The sequence below is a fragment of the Fringilla coelebs genome (assembly GCF_963513975.1).
Source record: "Fringilla coelebs genome assembly, chromosome: 9".
Lineage (NCBI taxonomy): Eukaryota > Metazoa > Chordata > Aves > Passeriformes > Fringillidae > Fringilla > Fringilla coelebs.
In genome coordinates, this window is record NC_140067.1 from 1,684,741 (window position 1) to 1,700,253 (window position 15,513).

Genomic DNA, 15,513 nt, shown 5'->3' on the forward strand with positions numbered 1-15,513 from the left:
ATTTCTGAACCCTTCTGAAGCACCATTATGAACAACACCCTTCCTGGAAACACAACCTTAATTCCCAGTCTCCTTATGACAGAGGGAGGGGGAATCTCTTAAACCCCACCTCAAAATGCTGCTTTTTAACCCAGAGTGAGGAATTGTCATTTCCAAAAATGCACATGAGGGAAACAGCCGCAGCAGAGTGAGCTTTGGAATTTGTCCAGGCATTAAAGATTTTAGAAATGCTACGTGCTCTGTGTCACGTGTGTCCCCCTGAATGGGACACGGAACCTGGACAGTGCTGGGCATGACCTGAGAAATGCCTCAACTAGGTACACAAACTCTGGGGTGTGTGGACAGAGAGGGACACGATCAATATTGGATCATTTTGGTGACAAATGTGACATTTCCCATCTGAAAATATTTAATTATTGCTCAGGTTGAGATCACTGCTGTGCTTTGTGCCTCCCCACCAGCACACTCCATTTCCAAATTTGCCCTTATAAAACCCAGCTGTTGCACGTACAACTTTTTCTGGGATATATATATATCTCCCAGGAAAAAAAAAATTCATATATATCCATAAATATCCCTGTGGATGTGGAGCCAGTCTATGAGCAGCAGCACTGTCTAGCTCCAGTGGTGTGGCTGGCAGGCAGCCAGGCAGCAAGTGGGTACCTGTGAGCTGTGCCAGCAGCAAGCTCATCCTTCTGGAAAGGGCTGTGCTGGGAAGTGGATGAGTTCAAGAAAATGCATTTGAGCTTCTGGGCAGTATTGATTCGTCTTGATGTATTTTATTCATCTGCTTGAAGCACAACAAAAACGTGCTGGTGGATTGAGTCAGAGTTCAGGGGAGGGGGAGCCAGAAGTGGGGTTTGGAGCTGGTCACCATCACCACCTTCCTCCTCTGCAGCTGCTCCAGAGCTCTGCACAAACCCAGTTTCTGCTTCCCAGCAAGGGATATTTTTCAGCAGAGAAATCCGGGGGCAAAATGAAAATAAAACTGTTGGTTTGGTGTAAGAACAATGAAGAACCAGAGAGATGGCAGTGGGGAAAAGCAGGCAGTGAAGGCAAGCAGCGACACGAACACGCCTGCTGCGGGGCTGGGACACGGCAGCAGCACCGTCACACTCCCCAGCTTGGAGCAAAGAGAGTGAACTCATCCCCCCGGCCGGGAGAGCCGGGAATTGAGCTCCTGTTCCACCTCCCACCCACGGCTCTGGCAGCTCGCTGCAGCCTGCCCAGGAAATCCCCCTGCAGCCTGGCTGGGGCACCCTGGGAACCAGGGCACTACATCTAATCTCTGTTCTGCCAAGCACCCCTGGACTACCGACGTGAAGTAGCTCTCCTTCCCCAAACTGAGATTATTAGCTTTAAAAAGAAGGGTTGGGCACCATGTTTAGTAGTTAATTACTCGGAAGCAATTCACACCTTCCCCGTGTCTCAAAATAAATTCTCTGGCTTGCTTTTCCAAGCAGAGCTCTCTGAAAACCGTGTCACCAGCGGGGTTTCACGCATGTTCCGTGAGCACAGGAAGCTGAAGATAAATTCAGCAACAGATCAGATGTAAAGAACTTGTGCACTTGGCCGTCTATTTATACACCCCACGAGCAGCCAGGGGCCCCACGGGCTCTGGGGTGTTCCGTGGGGATGGGGGCAGGGGTACCCACAAACCCAGCTGAAGGGCTGCTCTGCATTTTGGAGCACCCAGGGTTTGGTTGGGTGACTCCCTCCTCCTGCTCCTCCTGGCCCCGTGTCCTGGCTGCTCCCCATCCTCCAGCACAGGGAGAACCAAAAATATAATTCATAAAATGATCTCTAGTTTCCACAGCGCTCTGCAGAAGCGTGTGAGGACGCAGAGTTGTTCTCAGAATGCTTTCAGATCCTACTACAGGTTAGGGAATTTTACATCTCCTTTTACTCATCTCTGACTTCATTGCATCCTCCTGAATTTTGCTGATACGAGTGAGGAGAACCAGGCCCCAGAGTTACTGCCAGGAACGAATCAATGACAAACTGGAACCACTTAGAGCTGTTAAATCACCTTTATATAAAAGTCCTGTCAATCCCAAGCTGATGCCATCAGTGATTTAAAGCACTTTACCGTATTCTCCTCACTGTAACTTGAAATACATTTTAAAAAAGCTTTTAAAACATATAAACTGTTTAAAGTGAAGTGGTAATATCCCATTTCAGAGGGAAATCAAACTGCAGAGTGGACAAGGAGAGGATAATCCATGCATCCATCCCTATCACTTCTTTACAGAAGGATACAAGAGGAAATTTGTTGGAATTTAGTTTGATTTTTAAATCACAAATACCAAGACAGTCAGATCTCATCTTCTGGTTTTTGCCTCTTATTTTTTTGTGGAGAATATCAGTGCATCCTGGAATTTGCAAAATAAAGAAGGATGTAAGATACAAAATAATTCTTCAGATGTGTCACTGCACCCCAATATTTAGAGGGGGAAAAAAAGGTTTATTTTCTTTATTTACTTTTCTGCAGCTCTTTGCAAGTCTATTCTCTTTCTAAGCAAGAAACAAAGCCACAATTACAGATGATTAATTCCTTAGAGAAAACGACTTAGAGAGTTTTAATACAAAATTGCATCCTTCCTATAGGCTGGAATGTTGTGGTAAACACAGACAATTTTGGGTATAGGCTGGAAATGCCCCCCTGTTATTAACATAGTTCTTGGAGGAATTTTTAGAAGCATGTTGATTTCATCCCAGCTTCATGTCACAGAACAACCAGCAGAAATCAGCAGTGTCCCAAAATCCAGGAAAAGCCAAAAGCTCACGTAGCAGTCAGGACTGGGAGACTGAACACACAACTTCAGTGGAATCCAAGTGCCAGAGCAGCTCAGCCCCTGTTGAGTTTTTTTTGTTTTAAAGTGAGGTGTGAGAATTTAATTCTGGCTGAGGGCCGTGGCCTTTGGCAGCCTGGGTCATTCCTGGACACGATCCTGGGCCCTGGGCATGGATTTAGATGGAGCAGAGGTAAAGCTGCTCTCCTCCACGAGCAGCCCCAGGCTAAGCCCCTTATGCAATCCTTGGTCACAGCCTCGGCTGGGCTGGGCTGGGCAGATCCAGGATTTAAGGACCTTGGCAGCATCACTTGCTGTGCTGAGAAACAAGTCCTGCCTGTAAGGCATAAATAATGCAGATCTGGGGGGCTTTTCAGCATGAAAACCCACCAAGAAAAATGATTTTATCCTTATCATGGCAAAGCCATGGAAAGGGCTGGTGAGAAGGAAGGAGAATTGATGGAAGCAGCTCCTGCAGGTAAAATGTGAGGAAAAGGGAACAAGAAGAGGGAACCATGGTACATCCATACATATCTTAGATGTTAGGTGTTGGAACCCTGCTCACTGAGAATTTGAGACTTTCTGTGCTGCCAGGCACTGACCCCCAAGAGAACACTGAGGCTGTGGAGAAAGCCTCCAAAATTAAATGTCAGAACTGGGATTGTGGGTGTGGAGTTTGAATAGGAGTGTGTAATGTCACATGGTGGAAAACTTAGAGTGGAAGGGTTTCGAATACAGTAATAGATATAAGGCAAGAGGGAAGTTTTTGGATGGTGGCTGGTCCTTCTTCTTCACCTTCTTCTTCATGAGTGTAGGTGGTATTTTGTCATTAGAAAAATCCGCATTGTGGAACACGAGGGGTTAGTTATTAGGTTAAAAGTAAAAATAATTCAGGTGTCATTTCTTTATTAGATAGTTTTTTCCTTAAAAGACCTTATAAAGATAAATATGAGGCCATTTTGTGACTTGTTAGTGAACTGCTGTAGAACTCACAACTTATAAGACTACAATATAGATAAGAATTAATAAACATCTGAGTCTGAACACTAACTACCATCTCTACACATTTAATCCCGACCCTGACAAAAGCAGAAAAAGAAGATAAAAGTGGAATAGTTAGGGGAAAATCCTTCCCTGGGAGGGGGGTGAGGCCCTGGCACTGGTGCCCAGAGCAGCTGTGGCTGCCCCTGGATCCCTGGAAGTGTCCAAAGCCAGGCTGGATGGGGCTTGGAACAGCCTGGGAAAGTGGAAAGTGGCAGGGTGGGAAATTAAATGATTTTTAATGTCCCTTCCAATCCAGACCTTTCCATGATTCCATGACTTGCACTGTTTGCCCTCTCTTCTTCCAGCCTCAGGCTCTTTTCCACTCTTGAGATTACCAAAGTGACGGAAACAGTGTGAGGCTCCAGTGCCTTCCCACAGTGCACGGTTAATCCAGAGCCAGTGGCCATGCAGCTGAGGAAAAAGGTTAACATGGTGCAAAATCATCCAGATTCCACCCTGCTGGTTCCCTGACAGCTGTGGAAACAGCTGGATTCCCCTCGGGAGAGGGGAAAATGGATCAGTGATTATTTCTCCAGTTTGTAAATGACAGCCACCTGGACATGTGCACTCCCAGCCAGCAGCACCTGACTCCCGGCTGCTTCCAGGCCGATTTCCTGGAGAAAAGGGACAAAACTCGGGATTGCAGGGGCAGAGCAGCTGCAGGGGTGTGTGTGTAAACACCTCAGAACAGCAAGGGGCCTTTCACACCTGGTGCTGCCACACGCCAGAAAGCCTCGATAAAATGGTGTCAGTGTGCTTAGCCTGAGTGACACGGAGGGGAAATATTTATCAGAATGGGGTTTTAATGACCTATTCATGTTTTAGGACAATTCCCCCAAAAGGCAGCAGCAGATTTACTCTTCTGTCAGAAGAAAATGCCAGATACGTGTGGTGTGTGGGAAGCAGGGGCGAATGATTTCATTGAACTGAATCATTTTCTTACGCGTTTTACTTCCACTTGTGCCGTTTCCTGTGACTTTGACAAGGGTTTGAAACCGCAGTGAAAAAAAAACAGTTTCTTTTTTGTGCAGACAGGAGGATTGTGAGCATCTGCTCATTTCAGTGAGTTGTTTACACAGGCTCGCTCACATCGGTGTGGGAATGGAAACAAGGCTGTGGGTTTGTAAAAGATGATCCAAACTCACCTGACAGGAGCTTGTAACCAGGTAGGGGTCGGGCTTTTCTGTAACCAGCAATAGGACAAGAGGACATGGTCTTAAACTGTGCCAGGGCTGGTTTAGATTGGACACCAGCAGGAATTTCTCCATGGAAAGGGAGCTCAGGCCTCGGAAGGGGCTGTGCAAGGAGGTTTGGAGGTGTCCATGGAAGGGCTGAACGTGGCACTCAGTGCTCTGTACTGGGCGTCTGATTGGACTCGGTGACTTTGGAGGGCTTTCCCCAGCTTAATGATTCTGTGATTCCGTAATTCTCGAGCTCAAACAGCACCGTGACAAACTCTGGGCATCTGCAGAGGTGACAGCCGCAGCCTCGGCACTGGGGTGGGGAAGAACCCGCAGCTCCGGCACTGGCCGAGCATAACCACAGAACGCTGGCACGGCTCGGGCTGGAAGGGGCCGTTCCCACACACGGACCTCTCCCACCCGGGGCCGTACCCACACACGGACCTCTCCCACCTAGGGCAGTTCCCACACACGGACCTCTCCCACCCAGGGGCAGTTCCCACACACGGACCTCTCCCACCCGGGGGCAGTTCCCACACACGGACCTCTCCCACCCGGGGCCGTTCCCACACACGGACCTCTCCCACCCGGGGCCGTACCCACACACGGACCTCTCCCACCCGGGGGCAGTTCCCACACACGGACCTCTCCCAGCCAGGGGCCGTACCCACACACGGACCTCTCCCAGCCAGGGGCAGTTCCCACACACGGACCTCTCCCACCCCACGCTCCGTCCCGCGGTGCCTCAGCCGGGCCCAGGCACCTCCCCGGGGCGGGCTCGGCCCCGCGCATGCTCCGTGCGCCTCCGCCGTGCCGGGACCGCCGCCCTGCGCTCTCCGCCGCCGAGCGCCGCGGGCCGTCCCCGGGCTGAGCCGCTCCCGGCCCGGGCTGCCCGCACCGCACCGCCCGGCCCGCCACGGCCCGGCCCGGCCTGGCCTGCACCGAGCGCCCCGGGCCGCCCCGCGGGGCCGCGCTGCCCCGCCCCGCCGTGCGCCACGGCAGCGGTGAGTGGGGCCGGCCGGGGCTGCCGCGGCCCCGGGCCGGCCGGGGGGAACCGGGGAGGGCGGTGCGGGCGGCGGGCGCCTTTCCCGGGCAGCGGAGCGGGGGCGGCGTGGGGCTCTCCCGGCGGCCGCGTCCCGGGCTGAGCGCGGCGGGAGCGCCCGGGGTGCGGGGTGGCTGCGGGCCCCGAGCCGAGAGGGGCCGGTGCCCGTGAGGGGCCGGTGCCCGAGAGGGGCCGGTGCCCGAGAGGGGCCGGTGCCCGTGAGGGGCCGGTGCCCGAGAGGAACCGCGGCGTTCCCCCGCTCCGAGCGGGAGCGGAGCCGCTGGGTCCCCTGTGTCCCAGAGGGTGCCCCTGGTGCTCCGGTGCCCCTCGGGCAGGGGTGCGGGGCTGTGCGGGCCCGGCTGTCAGAGCCACCTTTCGGCCCCGGGCCGGCGGCAGGGGGAACAGCGGTGAAACGGCTCCGGTTGTGGCCGCCGGTGGGTTTGGGGGAGTTAGAGTCCCCCCGGAGCCCTGGGGGAGCGCGGACCGTGAGCTCTCTGTGCCGGGGACAGGGAGCCTTCCACGGCCGTGGGACAGCTGATGGGTCCGGCTGTCGGTCCGGCAGCTGTTCTCTGTGCACAGGGACACTTGGGGACATCTTCTACCCCCTCTGCCCCTTCCCCCACGCGAGGTAGGTGCCAGCCGTGGCTGGGTATCCATCACCCCGAAGGACGCGCAGGGATGAGGAGCAGGGAACCTGGCAAGGTGTGCCGACTGTGCGCCTTCTGCGGATGCCCAAACCAGAATTCTGCTCTGTGGGTGTGTGACAAAGTGATTGCTGGGTTGGATAATGGCTGCGAGTCGGAACTAAATCGATCTTTAAGGTCTCTTTAACCCAAAGCCAATCTATGGTTCTATAACCGTGTTGAATTGGGATTTTAAAAATCCATGTATGAGGAGAACCAGGATAAATCTGCAGCACATCAAGGCTGCTGCTAATAATGTAGATTGAGGGTAGAAAGACAGCTCAGCAGTGGTTCAGTGTGGCAGGAAGGATGGATCCAGCTCTTTTAAACAGACAGTGACCCTGTTCCAAGGGATTAGCAATTGGAAGTAATAATCTGAGGCATGTGTAGAATGCTAAAGGCAAGAAAACTTCGGGATTTTTTTTTTTTTGTGATTCATTTATTGGAGAAGGCAGATGGAAATAACTCCAAGTCGTGTCAGTGTTTAAACTGAACTCCAAAGAACCCAACTGTGCTTGGGGAAGATTCCTGCAGTTTGATTTCCGAGCGGAGTGGATGTGCTTTGGTGCTGCTTTATTCGGGTGCTGCAGCTCACTATTAAGTTCAGTTTTGCCCTTATAAGGGGACTGGGAGGCATTTCCTCCTGGCACTTGTTTTTAAAACACACAGGAAGTTGCACCTTGATCTGGGTCTGTGTTAGGTGATACCAAGACAGGTGCTTTGAAATGCGGGGCCAGCTCAGGCCGTGCTGCTGTGGCTGAGCCGACAAACCCGCCAGGCTTGAGATGTTAAAGTTTGTCATCGCAGGCAGATGCTACAAATGTTTTTGTCGGTACATTTTTGGTGATTCACTTGTTAAATATGTTACTGATCTAAGTGTCACAGTATCTGCAAGCTGTCCCGAAGCCTGGTGGCACAGCGAGTCTCTGTCCTTTGAGAAAGGTGATGTGAAAAGCTTGTAAAAAGCCATGGGGAGTGGGTTTAAACTTATGGAATATATTATAGAATATAAACACAAACCAATAGAATATAAACACAAAACAGGAACTATTTTTAAGCTTGTGAACTCCTGGAGGGCTGTGCACTGCACGGTTAGTTCAGAGTTAATTGCAAAGTGGCCTTTTTTTGAGAGGTGGCTTCTGTAAATGTTGAGCTGTTTCTGTCTGTTCAATTATTTTAGTTAAAAAAAAATAATCAGGAATATCAAATGGAAAAACTTTGAAAAGCAAACATGTATCAGCTGCAAAACGAAAAGCTGAAGTGCACCTGAACAGTCAGGGGGTAAAGTCAATATTCCTTTTAAACTCATTTTCCCCTCAGTCAAACAGAGTCTGCAATTTGAAGTTAGTTTAATTCTTTTGACTGACACCTTCGGGGCTGGAAGTAAAGCAGGGTTCTTGTAAGTAGTGTAAATTCAACAAGTTGAGATGGACATTTCTGTAGTTGATTAGTCTTGCAAATAAAGTATTCAGAGAAATCGGCTTCCTTTTTGTGTGGAAGGGAAAAAAATCTATTTTCACAGGTAGCATCCTGCCAGCTTCACCCCTTTCCCAGCACATAGCTCCCCCTGCTCCCTGGATTTGGAGGTGAAACACCTTTTTCTTCAACTGACGCCTATCTGGTTTGAGGAGGAGGCTCGAAATGAGGAAGGGAGCTCCAAAATCCAGCGGCCAGATGGATAATCCTTGTGTTGGGTGTGAATTGCAGCAGAAAGAGCTGCTCTGATGCCTTACAGAGGAAGGTGTTTGTATTGTTTGGAGAGGCCAAAGCTCTCACACATAGAGCAAACCCTTAGGACTGCTTTTATCGAGCTGTGAAAAGGGCTGTTGGGAGGATTTCTGACCCAGGAAGGAGCTTGAGAAGCCAGCTTGTGGAGGGAACATCGAGCTGGGGCTCGGTTCCTGGTTTGTCTGGTGTCCAACAGCAATTAAAAATGATAAAGTGTTTTCTTCTGGGCGAAAAACTGGCAATATTCATGTTGTTCTTTTTCAGCCTGGCTAACAGTTTGCAATTCAGGCATTATTCCTGTAAACACACTCAGAGTTGCTCCAGACCTTTGAAGCACTTAATATGCAATTAGATTTCAGGTATTGGTGATGGCAAACACTTGCTAAATTGATAGAAAATGGCTTTTACAGTTCAAGCACGTAATTCAGGCAGTTAATGCTGAGAGCCTGCCTGCAATAACGCTTTTCATGGGCTGATGCAGCTCAGTTTTGCTGGCAGGGTGAGACAGAAATGCTTGAACCTCATCAAGAAGGAAAGTGGAGCTTTAAAAAAAAAATCAGCATTTTGGGGTTTTGGCAGCTCAGTTGCCACTTCCATCTCTTGCTGTAGTTTCTGTGCAGGACTTGAAGTGACAGATGAAGGGGGGTTCTTCTCTCATTTGATTTCTTTAGCAGCACCTGGGGGCTCCCATTCAGGATTTGTTTCACATAGATCCAAAAATCTGAAACAGTGCTGAAAACTGCTGGAAGAAGAAGTTGCTGATGGTTTTCTTGGGCAAAATGGCTGCAAGTTTCTCTTGCCTGAAAGTGGAGAGGAGGAAGTATAATTTAGTGGTTTTAATGTCCTGGCCTGATGGTGGCCAGGTGGATTTTTAAGGAACATGCCCTAACCATTTTCTTCATGCTGAAGGGCTTTATAAAACTGCAAACAGTTTTTCTGGCTGGAGTAATTATTGGTTGTTTTTTTTTTTTCTTTTGAGCTAGTTATATAAATGTAACGTAAGTTGCATAACTGACAGAAAAATTGAGCTACAGGAAACGGGGAGAGCAGCCTCAACATGGAAAAGTAAAGTCTGGAGCAGTTACTCCGCAAATCAATAATGCCTTTTGCACAGTGTGGGAGGTTTGATAACAGTGATATTAACGTGGTTCTCTGCATGTGATGTGATTATGATTATGCCTTGAAACTGCTGGCACATAAAATTGTTCTGTTTAGCTTATTTTAGGTTTCCTTCTCCTCCCTCTGGGTTGTAAAAGGTAATTTGGGAAATAAAGGAAAAGAGCTGGAAGTTGAGGGAAAAACAGAGGATTTGTGCATTATCCTGAACTGTGGAGAACGGTAGTGGTGAAAGCCTGGGGGAAGAAAGAAAAAGCAGTTTTTATATGAGGAGGAATTGAGCTGCAGAGTAAGGTGGAAATAAGCAGAGAGTAGGAAAATAGTTAAACCATTAAAATGGTTTGGTGTTGCTGTTGGTCCTGTTTGGATCTGGGTGCAGTTTTCTGGAAATAGCAAGAAAGCCTTTACAAGGGGATTGGCTTTGGGAAACTCAGCTGTCATAAATCCATTTATCTGGTAGCTTTGCTTTATGATAGATTTTACTGCCACTCCTTTGAAGCAGGTCTGCTGCACAGGGGAGGCTGTGCTAATAAAGGGAATTAATCCAGTGTTTAATGCAGTATTCTCTGAATTTTGAAGCGTGTGGGGTTTTCTGTGAGTCAAGAGTTTGGCCCCAGTTCCCAAAGGCATAATTCTCTTTGAACACAAAATCTGACAACTGCTCTTCCTCCTTCCAGGAGAAAACTCCTAAAGAGAATTTGCACATTCCTCCCTTGTTTATAGAATAGATCTGAGAGGAGCTTTGGCTTGTTGAAGCCCCAGAATATGAATACAGTTCAAACTTTTAGCAGTTTTGGATTCCAAGTGCTGTTTAGATTGTTCCTTGAGTGTTTCCTGTCTCTTCCAGCTATTCCAAGACTGAATGGAATTTGTCTTGCTCATCAGGGGGCCCAGCAGGAGTTTAGCAGGATATTGAAACATGAAATTGTATTAGTGATACTCTTAATAATAACCCTTTAATGTGGTGCATATTCTCTCAAAGTGAGTTTATTGGTCTTTCACCTCAGATCTTTGAGACCACTTCATTTTCCTGGCTGGAAGCTGGCACTGAGCTAATGTTGACTGATATCATTTGGAACAGGAAAAAATTGTTGTTCAGCTTAGGAGATCTGGGAAAAACCCTTGACACCTTGTTTGTCAGGAAAAGGACAGATCTAAACCTTCCACTTTTTTTTTTTTTTTTTTTTTAGATAAGGAAAATGGAGCAGACAGTGCTCATTCCATGACTGGGACAGGAGGGAGGAGAGGGAACACAATTTGTTTATGTATGGACTCAGATTTTCAGGAAATCAATTTGGCAGAGGTGACTTTTATGTTCATTTTGAGCCACCAGCAGCACGGAGAGATACAATAAACAAAACAAGCCTTAAAACCCTTGGCACTTGGACAGTCTAAATGACTTCCTGGTGCTTGCCATCCTTAAATACCTGGCTCTGCTCTCCTCTGGATTTTACTAAAGTATGATAACAAATGCAAAGCAACTTTATATATTTCTGTGGGTTGTTCTGTTTGATTTTTATCTTTTCATGAAGATAAATTAGTTGTGAAGCATCACATGTTTAAGGGAAAAAAAGAAGTATTAAAGGTACCACATTAAGTACTACGTTAGGCCCAGTCTTTTGTATTTAAATCTATTTTGTGTGGTTTTTTTTGTCCTCAGGATCTCAAACTCTCACCTTTTATCTCAAGCTGGTGGCCTCCTGCATGGAAAAAAGGGGTGCTGAGGTTTTGAATTCAAAATCCAAGATCCAGCTGTAAGGTGGCATTTGCAGGTCACTTGGCATGATGTTTTGTTGTGCACTCAGCCTTTCGTGTTTACTGAGAACGCACAAGAAATAACCTTTCACTTCCTGGACACTTCTGTATTTTACTTTTCCTCAAAGTACAGCAAAGCAGGCACCAACAATTTTGAAATTGCTGGGGCTGAGAGTTTAAAAGTTCATAAAGCACAGAGGTCAGGGAGCCTGAGCTGTGTGTATCACACCTTTGTGTGTCACCTTCTCTGTCACTCTGTGCTACAGGAATTACCCTCCCTCTGAAAAAAAAAAAAGGATTACAAATTCACTGTTTGCCTCTTTGCTCTTTCCTGCTCTTGATTTATATTGCATTTATATTAAATTATATTTTTTTTCCTTCTACCCTTCTTTCATGTCCTTCATGCTGAAGGGAGAGAAAGGTGCATTTGACTTTGGTAATGAAGTAACAGCTGCAATTCCCGACTCAGCCCTTGCTGCCTTCCAGTGCTCCTGCTGGAAAAGTCTGTTTGGGCTCTGCAGGTTGTAATGGACACCAGGTGCTCCCGAAATGGAGTTAGAACCTTGGAAATTTCTATTAGAAACCTCAGGGCTTGGCTCAAATGTCTTTTATTTGACTTAGGTATTGATTTGTGGGAGTCTCTTAATAACTCCAGGCCCTAAAGACAAGGAACAGTCAAGAGCTCATCCCCACTCTGGTCAGAGAGAGGGAACCTGTGTGAGTCCCAATTTTTAGTGGGATCACAGCAATTCATTGCCAGTTGTGCTCACTGTCCTGAGGGGAACTTTGGGGCTGTTTCTTGGTGATACAGAACAAACCCTGATGGATGCATCCCATGGAGATGCAAATTGCTGGCAGAGCTTTGTAGCTGGAATTCTCCCCTGGAAACCTTTGTTTTACCAAGTGGAAAAAATCAACTTGCCTTGTTCTACACCAACAATTGTTATGGGAGGAATTCACAGCCTGGAACAACTTTCTTGTAGTTGTGGGGTTGGTTAACAGAGGAGGGCCTGGGTTTGATTTGGATGTCAAATGAAAGGACAAATAGGGATGGCTGGCTTAGAGCTGCATTTTTACCAAAGAACAGCTATCTTCTGCCAAGTTAAAAAAAACCAGCAACCCTGTGGGTTTTACAGTGCTTTCAGCTTCCTGGACATGTGACTGACAGCTCAGCCAGGCTCCAGATATATAAGCAAGATAGATCAGCAAACAGGCTTGGCTTAAAAAGGCACCTTTTAAACCCTGCTCACCTCGTGCCAGCACAGCCTTAAACACCTCAAAGCTGAGGTGCTGATCAGATTAACTGGGCTGTGTGATCAACTCTTCACCCGTGCTGGGGATTGACTGTGTGTTTACCTTGCAGTTAGAGTGCCATGGTGATGCCTCAGGGTTTGGCTTTTCTGTGTTTCAGACTCTGAGCTGCTTTAGTCTGTGGGTCTGGGCTTCACATCAGGGCATGCTGAGCTCTCTGCACAGAGCAGGAGACAAAACAATTCCTGGACAAATGATCCCAATCTCAGCCCCAGAGCACAAACCCCGTGGGCTGGAGAGAGAAAAACAAGCAGGGTGGGACTGCAGGGGCTGAAGCTGGGATGGGACAATGAACTGCAAGGTGCAAATGGAGCAGAGCTGATCCCAGGGAGAGACCCCGTGCCCGGCCGGGCATTTTGGGGCCATTTTGGGTCATCTTGGGTGCAGCCCTGGCTGGGCTCTGGTGCTGCCCCAGGTGGGTGCATGGAGGAGATCCTTTGGATCAATCCCTGCTTTATTCTGGAGCTCTGCCCTGGGACAGCCTCCAGGTTTCATCACTCCATGTTCTTAGGAGCTTGCTGTTGAATTAAGTAAAAAAAAAAAACCCAAAATTTTCCTTGGCTCAAGTTGTGTGTAGAGGCAGCAGAGCTGCTCTGGAGCATCCTTGGAGTTTCAGGAGGTTTCTTCTGAGCTCTGTGGAACTTGGGAAAATCCTGTGTGAGGAACAGCAAACTGAGCTGAGGTGGAGCAGTTTAGCTCCATCAGGCACAGGATTGTTCACTGAATTGTTCTCCCCACATTTACACCACAGCCTGGGCCTGCTGCTGTGTCTGTGCCTCATTTCTCTTTCCTGTAGAGCCACCAACTCTCTCTGTATATTAATTTTATGAGATTATTAATTTTATGTAAATTTATATTAGTTTTATATTTTATGTGTTATTAATTTTATGTAAATATTAGTTTTATATGATCAAGGCAGGACCTGCCCTCCTATAAATCTGTATCCTGCCTCACCTTCACTCTTGACATGACTCCTCCTTGATTTTGTTTCATGCTTTGATGAACAAATTCCTCAGGACTTGCTCAGTCCTTGTTACTTAACAGCTTGATGAAGTTTAATTAGCAGTGAAATTGCTGTGCTTGTTTGTGTGCCCACTCTGCTGCTCCCTTTTGGCCCCTGGATTCTGTAAAAGCTCAGCTTTGCACACACAGTGTCTGTCACTGAAATTATTACATAAAAACTGGATTTCTCCAAGCTTTGTGGCCAGTTCAGCCTTGGAAGTACAGCTGAGATGCAAACCACTCTTCCTGATCGTTTTGCTGATATTGCAAAGGTTTTTGTTCCAACCACAACTTTTTCCAGGGGAAGGATTTACTGCCTGTTTCAGCTCAGCTTTTGGGAGCTCTTTAATCTGCAGCAGTTCTGCATTTAGGGCAGGCCAGCTGGCAGAAGTGCACATGATCACTCAGAATGCCCCATCCCTGCTCTGCTGGGTGGCACAATTCCTTTTTTCACCAATAAACACCAATAACCACCAGGAAAGCAGTGACACCTTCACCAGGCTCTCTGCACATCTGCTCACAGCCACAACGATTTTAGAAATGTTTTAGGGGATGTTCTAATCACCAAGTTATCCTTTCATTTAAAAAATCTCTCTTCAGTATGGTTTAGAAGTTTTCCAAGTCAGTGGAGTTGAGCAGCTTTCCCAGGATATTTATTTATTTATTAAAACCTGCTATTGCTCAGTTCCAGAGACAGGGAAAGTTGGGAGTGGTTCATTAGCAGGGAGAGCTGACATCATGATCCCTATCTTCTGAACAAATACTCACTTAAGGTCCTATAAAGCTTTTCTCCATGTCTGTACTCTCTGGGAGGGCACAGCCTGAGACAGAAATGTTTCATTTGTCAAGCCCCAACCAAAGGCTTAGGGAGCAGCTCTGTGTGTTGTGTCTCTGTGTTAACAGAGCTGAATTTTTTAGGATTTTGTTTAGACTCAGACTTTCAAGGATGGGGTTTAGGCCAGGACTCTGCTCCATGAGCACCCCATTATAAATTGGGTCAAAACTGAGTAATTCTCTTTTCCCCCCATCGGTCTCAGCCTCATCCAGAGTCAGGGGTGAGCTGGAAAATGGGGGCAGGAGGGAAAGGTTCCTTTTTGGGTGCTCTTCAGCAGGACTGGTGGCTCAGAATTGTGCTGTGGAGTTGGCTCTGGTTGGAGTTTCCTGCTGAGCCTCACATCATTTTCTGGTTCCAGCTCAGGTTTGTTTTCCTGCTTTGATTTGCATTTATGTCCTGATTGTTTCCTGGAGCTGGGACCTAAAAATATAAAGCAGGGTGGGTTTTTATCTGTGAGTATGAGTAATGGGGGGGTCAGAACAATTAATTATGCAATAGTTGTGTTCTTTCCTCTTTCATTTTGTAGCCTGGTCATGTTCTCAGTCGAAGGCTTGGTTTTAGGAAGAGAAAAATGGTGATTTGATCAGGATGTGCTTTTAATAAGACAAAATGCCATCTTGTGCTTGAGAAAATAAATACTGTGTACATCAGTCCTCTCTTAAAAGAGGCTGGAACATCTTTCATGTAGTGCTGTAGTAATAAATAATTTTCTATACAATTAACACCTCAGACATCCATTTTGAACTTAAAATTGGATTTATTGCCAGATTAAACGTGTGTGTTTCAGTCCTATTGATAACCAGCAAGGAATGGCTGTTCCTGGAATATCTGGAATTCTTCCCTTGCCCCATCTGTTTGTTACAGTAAACAGCAAAGAATTTCCAAGATTTTAAAATTATGACTTTGGCTTCTGTAATTCTCAATTCAAGTCCCATTGTTCCCAGCTGAAATGGCAGGGTGCCTTTTCCAGAGCTTTTATCAAAGGCATTTTTCATTTGGGGAAAGTGCCCCTGCCCATGGAATG

The 15,513-nt window shown here is 47.3% G+C and overlaps 1 protein-coding gene across 3 annotated transcripts in view; it reads left to right on the plus strand.

Moving 5' to 3' along the window:
• Positions 1 to 5,915: 5,915 nt before the first annotated feature.
• The window catches only part of JAK1 (Janus kinase 1), a 52,084-nt gene continuing 42,486 nt past the window's right edge, over positions 5,916 to 15,513 (plus strand). For all 3 annotated transcript variants that reach the window (XM_084211597.1, XM_084211599.1, XM_084211598.1), the window contains exon 1: positions 5,916 to 6,021. The gene's annotated coding sequence lies outside the window, so the exon portion shown is untranslated. The remainder of the gene's footprint in view (positions 6,022 to 15,513) is intronic.